We start from the raw sequence: 13,372 nt of genomic DNA, 5'->3' as shown, positions 1-13,372 counted from the left end.
AATGACATAATTTTATTTCTATTTTTCTTCACTCCTATTACTCCATACCTAAAGTCAGCATGCAGTGATGTAGTAGCATTGGGAGGAGGGATGAAAGCAGAAACTACAAGCTCATTAAAAATATTTTGGAAGCTATTCTTAAAACTGCTTAATATTTTATTGAGAGTTCTTACTATAAATCTAAGGACAAGGAAACCTACTTACTACAACTTGGAATGTCAGGTATAATCTTAATCAAATCTTTGATGAGAAACATCACTATTAATAGAACTGGCTGACTTCTGATTTAAGATGACATCTGGAATAGCTGTTCAGGTCTTGGACTCTCTAAAATGACTGTAAAAAATTAGAAAAGTATGAGAAGTTATAATAGCATCAGGACTGACAACTGGGGCCACTGTATGTGGTTGAGTGGGCTGTACTTACTTGCCAAGCTTGCCCCCTTCAGCCTGAGTCTCCCCAGAGGGGTGCTTTTTCTAATTCACAAAGGTAGCTGCAACCCTGTTGACAAGCACCTTAGTACAGAATTTGGTAAGATTTGCACTTATTGCAAGAACTGTGGAGCTGAAATGGGCATGTGCTTTTTTGTTTGAAGGCAAGGAAACCAGCTAGCCTAAAGGATAGTAAGGAAGCTGGCTGCCTCATGACAAGTACTAGTGAATTGAACAGCAACTCCACTACTATGTGTGACTTATCAATAGTATTTTATACCTCTTTTACCCAATGTCCTCCATTAGTACCTCTCTCAACAATACCCTGATGAGAGTGGCTAGAGGTGGTGCTCTGTGAAGCAAACAATGAAAGAAGCTGGGCAGACAGAACTGGGTATTTGACTCTCTCGGGGGGTTTAATTTTCATACATGGTTCTTATCAAGGAAAATATAAATTTTTTTTTATTAACCAAGAACTCTCTTCTTCACAGTAAAATAAATACTAAAGGTATGGGATCTTACCTCAGCCCAACTGATAAATGTCAGCTGCAAGGTAAAAAGTTAGCTGTGAACTGTCTATACCTATTTGTCTCCCAGCTCAAGATCTATGCTGAGGAACTATTAGCAATCAGACAGATGATGAGATAAACCAAGTGATGTCCACACATTCAATCAGTAAGAATGGAATAAGACTTAGAATGAGTAAATAAAAGAGAAAGGAGCCCTTTGAAAAGACTATGCTGCATAAAGGAGAACCCTCAAAATACAAAAAGAGCCAACACTTTGGAAAAATGGTTTACCAGAAGCGGAAGTAAATGGAAATAATTTGCTTTTTATTTTCTGTCCAAAAAGAGATGAAGCGTAAGACATACTATTAGACTAACATAAGGAGGGACTTAGAGACAAGGAGAAATAAAAACAAAGTTGGATAAGTTGAGGGTGTAAGGCCACAGAACATGCAATGGCAAAAATTAGATACTGTTTAGACATAAACAAGGATGGACTCAATATTGCAGAATATTAGATCAATGGTTAGAGTAAAAGCCTAAAAATGTCTCAAAATGTGAATGAAAAGAACAAATAGGTGACAATTATTAAATGAAATAGTAGCAACTATTCAAGAGATTGGGATAAATAGAACAGAAATAGCAACCAAAGATATATCAGAAGACATCTGAAGTAATACTTTGATCCAATGTACTACTTCATTACAGATGAAAAGTACTCAATGAGTTTTAAAATATATTAATGAGAAGAGTCCAAACACTTTGATCTATCTTGATAAAAATGTCAATTTTAAATGCTGTATCAATTCATTCACTTATTCAGCAAATATATTATGAATGCTTAGTATGTTCTAAAAGTTAGGGATGGAAAGTTGACCAAGACACACCTTAAAAGAACTTAGTTTCTACAGTGGGTGACATATATACAAAAGCAGGCAATTACTACACAATGTTATATTACAATGTTACAACACGATGTTTTGAAAGCACATTGGAGAGGCCGTAGGTCAAGCTTCAGAGAGCGAAGGAAGTCTTATGGTACATAAAGTATGGGAAAAGTCCAATAAGAATCCAGATGGAAAAAAAATAAATTACTTGTGAAGGAAGGAAAATCTAGTTGTTATACTTTTCTTCAACACTAAACCTCAAAAGCTGGATAGAATAACATTTATAGTTGCCCGAGAAGGATTTGACCTAAAAAGTTCATGCCTATCCAAGTTATCATTCTACAGAGAAGGAAAACAAAGACATTTTTTGACCCAAAGGTTCTGAAATCATACCACCCATTTCTTGGAACAATTGAAGATATACTCCAGTAAGTCAAAAAGAAATCAAAATAAAAAAAACCCAAGAAAGGGGAAATTCTGATATAAAATAAATATTAGAAAATATTTAAAATAATTTAAATATTGGATTAAGTAAAAATGTTGTAAATACAAACAATGGGAAAATTTAAAGTAATTTCTGAGACATAAGATGTAAATGGTTATTTAATAAATAATTTAATAAAATAATGTGGTCTGAACTTCCTGATTATGCAAGAAAAACTGAAGAGGGTGAGAGAGGTGGCAGGAAGTAAATGTGTTCTGCTAATTTACTCATTTTGTGATCTATATATGGAAATAAGAAAAGGGTAGAATTTCATTTTAACTGTGACAATTGAAAATTTATTACTTTAGGTTTTTTAAAAAGTGAAGATAAATAACTACATGATTTATTTTGAATAAATAGAATTAAGAATTGGATGTTTATTTTGTATATTAATAGAGGAAGAAAGAAAGGAAAACACTGCCCATATGACAAAGATCTAAAACTTTTAATTCTCAACCTTTATCTGTCATCCAATCAGGTAAATACCGTGAGTATTCATCTACAATATTTCTTGCATGTATATACTGTGTCCCCATTGTCACATTCTGTCCTTATTGCTATTTCTGTCTCTGTTGCCATCCTTTATTCAAGCCATCATCAATTTATAATCACCATGCTAAACTCCTAACTGTTCTCTTCACTTTCTCTTACCATGTTGTAAATGTTATTATGTTTCTTTTTCGCCTAAAGTAATTCAATGTCTTCCCACTACTTTCAGGATAAAATCCAAACTCTGAGCGTGGAATGAGGCCTTTTCTCACCTCTCCAGACTTAATGTCCTACCTCTCCTGGTTTTGGGGTTTCTTTCAATATCACTTCTGTCCTTTTCAGCTGTTTGCTAATGTGGTTTCCTGGGCCTAGAACATGTTTCCTCATATTTTAACTGGTTTGTTGAGGCCTGTGCTGAAAGGTAGAAGAATCAGGGAAGCTTTTAATTCTAAACAAGGCTATACTTGATTTCCAAGTAAGGACTGTGAGCTCCTATTTCACCCTGTCTTTTCCTCTTTATGACATGTATCACATTTGAAATTACTAGATATATATTTGGATATTTTTTAGGTTAGGATGGTTATTTAATTGGTATTAAAGAAACTGACACCCATGAGGCAGAAATTTAAATGGTCATTGCCCCTGCAAAGGCAAACTGAAGCTGAGAGAAGCAAAAGCATGCTAGTTACAAGTGAGAGTTCTGTATAAAAATTGCCTCATTCGTATGTTGGTATTACCATTTACTAACCAGATGATTTAATTAACCCTATGTCTCAGTTGCTTTATCTGTCAAATGCAGGTAATAATAACATTGCCTCAAAATTTGTGTGTATTTGTACAATGAAATAATAAATGAACAGAGCTTGGTCTACAGGAGGAATTCTGTAAATATTGGCTAATATAGACAATTTCTATAACTTAGCAGGTGATTATACATACAGTTGATTTTTAATTTAAACAAGTAGTTATAATTATCCCTTAAAATGTCTTTTAAAATGTAATCTGAGAAGGTGCAGATATTGGACTTACTAGAAAGACTTTCAATTGTCTTAAACATGCCAAAGCAGTTAAAGAAAACCATGAAGAAAGAACTAAGGAAAACTAGGAAAATAGTGTATAAACAAAACAAGAATGTCAATAAAAAGATAAAATCATTAAAAAAAGAATCACGTAGAAATTCTGAAGCTAGATAGTATAATAACAAACATAAAATTTATTAAAGGGATTCAACAGCAAATTTGAGCTAGAAGAAAAAGTCAGAGAATATAATGATATGACAAATGAAATTATCCAGTTGGAATAGAAAGAAAAAAAGGATGAAGAAAAATGAAAAGAATTTATGGCATCTGTGGGTACCATCAACCTTACCTACCAACTATGCATTGTGGGAGTCTTTTTTATTTTTTTGCAGGTTTTGTCCAGGGCTGGGTTTGAACCTGCCACCTTCAGGATATGGGGCTGGCGCCCTACTCCTTTGAGCCACAGGCACCACCCTGCATTGTGGGAGTCTCAAAGGAGAAATTAGAAAAAGGGAAAAAAAATTTGAAGAAATAACTTCATTGTACCATTTTTAATAACAGACATATAGCACTTAACCCAATAAAAGCAGAATTATACATTCTTCTCAAGTGGACATGAATCTTTCTCAAATGTATCACAAGAAGTTTCAATATATTTAAAAAGATTGGAATCATACAAGGTATAGGAAGGGAAATTAGATTTTCTTAGAGATTAATGAAAACAAAATTGCAACATACCAAAACTTACAGGATGCAGCGAAAAAAGTGCTCAGAAGGAAATTAATAGAAGAAAATATTCACATCGAAAAAGAAGATCTGACTTTAATAATAAATTAACTCTAAACCTCAAGGAACTGGAAAAATAAGAGCAAGCTAAATCCAAAGCTAGCAGAGGAAGGAACTAATAACGATTACAGCAGAGATAAAATAGCAAATAGAAAAACGACAAAGAGACCCAATGAAACCAAAAGTTGGTTCTTGGAAAAGATCAATAATTTTTTTTTTTTTGAGACAGGGTTTAACTCTGTTTCTCTGGGTAGTGTGCTGTAGCATAATCATAGCTTACTGCAACATTAAACTTCTGTGCTGTAGGGATCCTCTTGCCTCAGCCTACCACAGAGCTGTAACTACAGGGATGTTCTCCCAAGCCTGTGTAATTTTTCTGTTTTTAGCAGAGATGGGGGTCTCACTCTCGTTTATGCTGATGTTGAACTCCCAAGCTCAAGCAATCCTTCTGCCTTATCCTCTCAGAGTGCTGGGATTATAGGTATGAGCTACCACACCTGGCCTAAGATCAAGAAAATTGACAAAACTTTTGCTAAACTGGTAAGAAAAAGAGAGAAAAGGTAGAAATAATTAAAATAAAAAATGAAAGTGAGGACATTATCACCAAAAAGATTGAAATAAAAAGTATTATGAGACTACTATGGAATGGTTGCATATCAACTAGTTAAATATATTAGATAAAAAGTACAAAATCCTAAAAACATATACACCACTAAATCTGACTCAAGAAAAAATAGAAAATGTGAACAGATCTACAACAAATAAAGATATTGGATTAATAATTAAAATCTTCCAATAAAGAAAAGTCCAGAACCAGATGTCTCCACTGGTGAATTTTGCCACTCAATTAAAGAAGAATTAATGCCAAATCCTTCTCAAACTTTATAAAGGGACGGGGGAGGGGGAGGGAACAGAGGAGGAGAGACCACTTCCTAAGTCATTCTATGTCAGAACATTATTTCCTTGATACCAAAACCAAAAGAACCCCATAAGAAATGAACACTCAAAGCCAATATTCTGTACACTGAAAACTATAAAACATTACTGAAAAAAATTACAGAAGACCTAAGTAGAAGGACATCTTGTGTTCATGGATTGGATACTTAATACTATTAAGATGGCAATACTTCACAAATTGATCTACAGATTTAATGCAATCCTTATCAAAATTCCAATAGTTTTCCCCCCCAGAAATGTAAAAGCTGACCCTCAAATTTATATGTAATTGCAAGTTTAACCAAAAGAGTATTGAAAAGGAAAAACAAAGTTGAAAGACTCACACTTCCCAATTTCAAAACTTACTATTAAGTACAGTAATCAAAACAGTGTGATACTGCCATAAAGACACATATATTGACCAAAGGAATAGAATTGAGAATAAACCCTTACAAGTGTTCCAAGACCATTCAATGGAGATAGAATACTCCTTTCAACAAATGATTCTGGAAAAAGTGATAACCACATACAGAAAAATGAAGTTGGACCATCCTCCATCTCACACCATATACAAAAAATAATTCCAAATAGATCAATTACCTAAATATAAGACAAAAAAATTGGGACAAATTATTATGGCCTTGGATTTGGCAATGGATTTTAAAATATGACACCAAATTATAAGCAAGAAAAAAAAGAAGAAGTTTGACTTTATAAAAATTAAAGAAGAACTATTCTTAAAAAAAAAAATTCAAAAAAGATATCAAGAAACTAAAAAGACAACCTACAGAAGAGGATATTTGCAAATTATAAATGTGATAAGGGTCTAATATCCAGAATATATTAAAAAAAACTCTTACAACTCAACATGAAAAAGACAAAAAACACAATTAAAACATGAATAATGGACTTGAGAAGATATTTATCTAAAAAGGATATACAAATGGTCAACAAGCACAAGATAAAATGTTTAACATCATTTGTCTGTAGGGAAATGCAAATCAAGAATACAATGAGGTACTATCACTTCACATTTACTAGGATGACTATAAAAAAGATGGAAAATAACAAGTGTTGATGAAGCTGTGAGGAAATTGGAAATATTGTACTTTGCTGGTGGTAACGTAAAATGGTTCAGCCATTGTGGAAAACAATTTAGTGGTTCCTTAAAATGTTAAACATAAAATTATCATATGATTCCACAAGTCCACTGCTAGAATTGAAAATAGATACTCAAACACATGTAAATAGCAGCACTATTACCATAGCCAAAAAGTGAAAAAAACCCAGATGCTCTATACATTGATAGATGAATGAGTAAACAAATTGTGGTATAAATGAATCAAGGAATATTATTTAGCCATAAAAAGGAATGAAATACTGACACGTGCTACAACATGGATGAACCTCAAAAATATTATGCTGAGTGAGAGAAGCCATTTCCAAAAGTCACATACTATATGATTTCACTTATATGAAATATCCAACATACGTATTTCCACATAGACAGAGTGCAGATTGGTGGTTGCCAGGAGCTGAGGAGAGCAGGAAATGCAGAGTAGCTGCTTACTAGTACAGGGTTTCCTTTTGAGAAGACAAAAATGTTTTACAACTAACAGAGGTGGTGGTTGACAGTATACTAAATGCCATGAATCATTCACTTTAAAATAACTTAGACCAGGCATGGTGCTCACACCTGTAATCCTAGCACTCTGGGAGGCCGAGGTGGGTGGATAGCTTGAGCTTTTGAGTTCAAGACCAGCTTGAGGAAAAGCGAGACCTTCATTTCTACTAAAAATAGAAAAATTGAGGCAAGAGGATCCCTTGAGCCCAAGAATTGGAGCTTGATGCTGTGACACTCTACCCAGGGCAACAGCTTGAGACTCTGTCTCTAAAAAACAACAACAAAAAATTCTAGCCATAACTATTTTCATTGTAAAATAAAAAAGAATAAAAATAAATGAACTAAGTATTCAACTCACAGAATGAGACAGGTAAAATAGTCTTTAAAAGGCATTAAAAATATTAATAAAGATAAAAGCAAAACTATTTTTTAAAAAGCTAGTTATTAATCATAGCCCTGTGGGAAGCCAGAATGGTTGGATTGTTTGAGTTCAGTAGTTCAAGACCAGCCTGAGCAAGAGTGAGGCCCCATCTCTACTAAAAATAGAAAAATGGGCGGTGCCTGTGGCTCAGTCGTAAGGCGCCGGCCCCATATACCGAGGGTGGCGGGTTCAAACCCGGCCCCGGCTGAACTGCAACCAAAAAATAGCCGGGCGTTGTGGCGGGCGCCTATAGTCCCAGCTTCTCGGGAGGCTGAGGCAAGAGAATCGCTTAAGCCCAGGAGTTGGAGGTTGCTGTGAGCTGTGTGAGGCCACGGCACTCTATGAGGGCCATAAAGTGAGACTCTGTCTCTACAAAAAAAAAAAATAAAATAAAAAAAATAAAAATAGAAAAATTAGCTGGGTATGGTGGTGCACGCCTATAGTCCCATCCACTCAGGAGGCCAATGCAGGAGGATCGCTTGAACCCAAGAGTTTGAGGTTGCTGTGAGCTATGATGATGCCATAGCGCTCTACCCAGGGTGACAAAGTAAGATTCTGAATTAAAAGAAAAAAAACAAAAAAACTCAAAACAACAACAACCAAAAGAAACCCAGGAAAGAAAACAAAAATAAAGAGCTAGCTATAAAAGGGATGCTTATAAGAAATTAATATCGTGACATACCCAATCAGCAAAAAAAGAGGGAGAAAACATAAATGGACAAAATGAGTAATGAAAAAGAGTTAACCACATCGTTATAGAGATGACTTTTAAAAGTACAGGAAGATACCATGTATGCCAATACATTTGAAAAATTTGATAAAAATAATCATTTTTAAGCAAAAACAAATTAACTTAAAGTACATGAAAAACTATTGCAAACCCCCCTGAATAGATCAATGCCAATAGAAGACATTGGTAAAGCTTTTAAGAAATTACTTTCAGAAGAAGGTGCCAAGACCAAACAGCATTATGGATTTTTTCTTTTAACAATTCAAGGAAGAGATAACTGCCACTAAAGATTTTTAGAACGTTGAAAAGTTTGTTATTTTTATCATTTACTTCAATACTAAAAACTATTCATGCTAGGTTCCAGAAAACTAAAGATACTTTCTAATTTCACTTATGAAGATGAACGTAGACATTCTCAGTAAGTCACAAATATTTCTTTCTTAGCATACATTTGCTTACTATAAATTTCATATAAGACTAATCAAGTTGGTTAGGTAGAAAAGTCCAGGAAGGAAAATAGAAAAAAATCTTTAAAAGGTTGTAACTGACTTGTAGTCTGCGTCAAAATGAGAAGAAAGCTTTTTACACAAAGCCTAAAAACAGCTGCTTTGTTTGAGTATCTGGTTGCTCTGCCCGGATAGAGTTCCTTGGGCTATACCACATTGTTTTCATTCTTTTCTGTTTGAGTTGTAAGCTGAATAGTGAAGCCAAAATAATAGAGAGGCGTGAGTGAGCAGGTCTTGTTGGTTTGTTTTGATCAACCAACTTATTATTTTAATTAGAACAATCACAAAATCTGGCTTATAGTCATAAACTTACCTTTGTTACCAAAAAATCATTTTAATAACATGGTTTTTGATAACCTGGAATTTTTTTAAAAATACAATTACTGTATTTTAAATGTGAATTTATATGTAGTTACTGCATTGTATAAAAGCAAAGCATTAGATAGTTTGAACTAGAAAAACTTTATAGAGTCTCTAATGATACCAAAAAGTCATTGAATATATAGTTTAACAGAAAGTTTCAATATTTTTCTTAGAGACGCCCTTCTTAAAACTAGGATATTTGGTGGTTATTTGGTTTTTATAATAAATTTATTTATCTCAAACCAACAGCCAACGTCATTCTTAATGTTAACCACTAGGGAAATTCCCACTGAGATCAGGAACAAGACAAGGTTGACTGATCACTCTTCTGTTTTTAGATGCTGTTCCAGAAATTCTGGCCAATGTCATGAGAAGAAAAAATGGAGGAGATATAATTATATTTTTTTCTATTTAGGCATCACATGTGAATTACTTAAAACAGTTTAGAACAAATGAGGCATCAATAAAATGGCTGGATGATAGATAAAAATAAGAAATCAGGATGCCAAGAGTGTTCAATTAGAAAGTACAGTGGGAAAAAAATATCCCTATCAAGATAGCACCCCTGCTATACTCACAAGAAGACAAAACAATATTTTTTTTCTTTTTTGAGACAGAGACTCATTGCTACCCTTGGTAGAATGCCATGGCATCATAGCTCACGGCAACCTCAAACTCTCGGATTTAAGTGATTCTCTTACCTCAGCCTCCAAGTAGCTGGGACTACAGATGCCGGCCACAACACCCACCTGTTTTTTAAAGATGAGGTCTCGCTCTGGCTCAGGCTGGTCTTGAACTCATGAGCTCAGACAACCCACCCACCTTGGCCTCCCAAGGTGCTGTGGATTACACCTTGGGAGGAGTGAGCCACCATGCCCGGTAAAACAAATATATTGAGATATATTTTGCAATAAACAAGGAACATTTATGTGTAGTGAAGCTTTAATACATCAAAGACAAAATGTTCACAGATAGGAACATTCTTCACTATAAGGATGACCATTTCCCTCAGACTAGTGCCCACTTTTCATGAAATTCTAGTCAGAACTTTTTCAAGAGAACTTAAATCTATTTTGAATCATGCAATTAGCTCTCTCTCTCATGGTTACAGGTGTTTAAGAGAAATAACAGGACATTGCTCTGAGGTCCCAGTCAACAGCTGGGCAGGAACCTCAGGCAGATTGGACCAAGTATGCAGTCAGTCCCACATCCTCCTCTGGCTCTGAACCTGACTTCACGGAGGCAGATGAGTGTGCCCACCCATACTGGAAGAGTGAAGAGATGGAAGTGGGCAAGTGATAAAAGAGAACTAGCTTCTAGGAACGACTTGGCTGCTCTGTGACAGTGGCCAAGTTGTCTTTCTTTTTTCTCCATTTATATTGCAGCTTGGATAAGATATCTCCCAAATACGGTTTTAATATTGTAGAAAGGCAGGGCAGAGTTAATAGAAAGCCATGGAAAAAGAAGCGATATGATTCTGGAAGATCCTGTGACTATTTTCCTCCAGCAGGCACTTGATAAATGACAGTATTAATGTAACAATAGTAATAATAGTTTGTGATGTGTAATCTTTTTGAGCTATCAACTTTTCTATGAAAATTTTAAGAAAATAACTAAAGAAAATGACTATATGATCTTTAATATTTATTTCTGATCATGAAAATAGAAGACCAGTTGGTAACAGAATGATTAGATTGTTATAATTGCATAAGTTTAAGTGTTTAAGACAGGAAATGTAGAGTTATCTATAAAGTTAATACTTTAGTGTAACATATATTCATCATCATACATTTCTTATGAGATGAAAAAATATACTAAACTTGAGTTAATGTTTGAATAGACATACTGGGTCAAGCCAGAATGGATTTTTTAAATATAACCAAGAAAGGTGAATACATAGAGTACTAATTTACTTTTCAACCTAATAAACTATGTACAACTTAACTTAGAACACATATCTTTTGGTCTTGCATTGTGTTATAAAAATCACCATTGCAGAAGGTTTATATATCAAATGTAAACTTAAAAAGATCACTTCAAGTAAAGACATAAATTCTATCTTAAAAAATAGAAAGAAAATAAAAGGATCACAGTATTTTAAAATTTTCTTAGGTCTTCTCTAGGGACCTTGTTTTTTAAAGGGTAAATTTGTAACTCTGACATCGAATACAAAGGCATTATTGAACTGTGACATAAATTACTCACATAGCAAAAGTAAAAGTGGAACAATCTGTAACACTTCGGTTTAAGAGATCCAAGCCACCTTGCTACATGGAGAATCAGTAGGAACTGTTAAATTTTGATTACCTGTTCTCCAGGTTACTCCTCTTTCACAGATTATTCCTCTTTAAGGTGTAGGTACTTACACAATCTGGAAGCTTTTTCCACAGTCTCTACCAGTGCTGCCCAACTGCCCGTGCACTCCCTTATGTTGAACTGGGAACTTCCACTGAGAAATCCCCTGACTTGAAGACTTCCTTATTTGTAACTATTAACAGCCAATCGTGGCAAGGTACTGAAATGAAGCAAAGACTACCAGAAAATATTCTGTAAACTACCCGTGACTGTAGCTCTGACTTCCTTTTGAAGCAAAGCTACTTTACTTAAATAGTTAAGGCATTTTAACAAAAAACCCAAAAATTTTTGGATTAAGCATATTTTCATGTAAAAAATGTAAAAGTCAATTTCTTTGATAAATGGCTTTCTAACCTTTAAGAATTCACTTTTTGATCTAAGTGGCATGTTTATAAACAGCAGGCAAAAACCAAATTTCAGTTAGTTGTCTTTGGTTCATGGCTCACAGAGGTCAGTTTGAATGAAGCTTAATGATAGCAAGGCTTATGCTGGATTTCAGAGCCTGGCCTCAGGTACTCAGAAGAGGGGTAAACAAATAAAGTTCTTAAGACTGTTTTTCTGCTTTGAAAATTATAGTTCACTGTTATAAAATTATAGTTTCACTGCATTGAAATTATAGTTCAATGAAATGAGTGTATGTTCCAGCACATCGGCAAAATCCTTTACAGATGCATGTATTTCTCTAAAGCAGCATGGAGCAAAACATCAAGTTTTACATGGAAATAGAAGACAGCATATGCACCACAGATATTTTTCTTTTGTTATACAATTTTAGACCTAGAAATGTCCTTAGACACCATATGTTCCATTTCCATCTTATTACAGAAGAGAAAACAGGAGAGGGTAAATGGTCAATGTCACAAAGTTAGAAGGAGCAGTCAGATTAAAATTTGAGTCTTTTTTTTTTTTAATTTCAGGTTATTGGGCGGCACCTGTGGCTCAGTGGGTATGGCACCAGCCCAATGTACCAAGGGTGGTGGGTTTGAACCCAGCCCTGGCCAAACTGAAACAAAAATAGCTGGGTGTTGTGGTGGGCATCTATAGTCCCAGCCATCTGAGGCTAGAGAATTGCCTAAGCCCAGGAGTTGGAGGTTACTGTGAGCTGTGACACCATGGCACTCTACTGAGGGTGATAAAGTGAGACTCTATCTCTAAAAAATAAATAAATAAATTTCAGGTTATTGTGAGGGAACAAACAACCAGGTCATCATTTTTTTCACTTGTTAGGTAGAGTTCCTCTTATAGCTATGCCTTAACCCCAAGATGTGCCATACATCCCTATCTTGTGCCTTTTAAGTGGGAGCACACAATCTCCCTTCCTCTCCTCCCTCCATTGTTTCTGCTCCCCCCAACTTGAATAGAATTAAGTTATTCTCCTTAGGTGGGCTTGTGTTAGATCATCTGCTGGCTTCATAATAAAATTGAATATATTCTTGTGATACTTTACTAAGAAGAATGTGTTTCAATTCTATCCAGGTTAATACGAAAGATGTAACGTCTCCATCTTTTCTTATGGCTGAATAGTACTCCATGATATGCATATACCACAGCTGGTTAATCTATTCCTGAGTTGATGGGCATTTAAGTTGTTTGCATATCTTGGCAATTGTAAAATGAACTGTGATAAACATTCTAGTGCAAATGTCTTTAAGATAAAAGGATTTTTTTTCCCTTCTGGGTAGATGCCTAGTAGTGGGATCGTAGGTTGAAATAGGAGGTCTAATTTGAGTTCTTTGAGGGTTCTCTCTACTTCTCTCTAAAAAGGCAGTTTTATTTTGCAGTCCCACCAACAGTTTAATAGTATCCCTCTCTCTCCATACCCACACCAGCATCTG

General features: G+C 34.8%; 1 protein-coding gene across 2 annotated transcripts in view; it reads right to left on the bottom strand.

The window, feature by feature from the left end:
* TANK (TRAF family member associated NFKB activator) overlaps nt 1-11,656 on the bottom strand; it is a 104,211-nt gene extending 92,555 nt beyond the window's left edge. Inside the window, exon 1 of one of the 2 annotated variants that reach the window (XM_053597175.1) lies at nt 11,549-11,656. The gene's annotated coding sequence lies outside the window, so the exon portion shown is untranslated. Of the gene's footprint in view, nt 1-11,489 lie in introns of both variants that reach the window. The other variant, XM_053597176.1, reaches the window with a different exon arrangement.
* Nucleotides 11,657-13,372: the final 1,716 nt, after the last annotated feature.

The sequence above is a fragment of the Nycticebus coucang genome, chromosome 7 (assembly GCF_027406575.1).
Source record: "Nycticebus coucang isolate mNycCou1 chromosome 7, mNycCou1.pri, whole genome shotgun sequence".
In the NCBI taxonomy this organism is placed as follows: Eukaryota; Metazoa; Chordata; class Mammalia; order Primates; family Lorisidae; genus Nycticebus; species Nycticebus coucang.
Note: the sequence above shows the minus strand (reverse complement) of the source record. Positions and strands in the feature narration are given on the sequence as shown.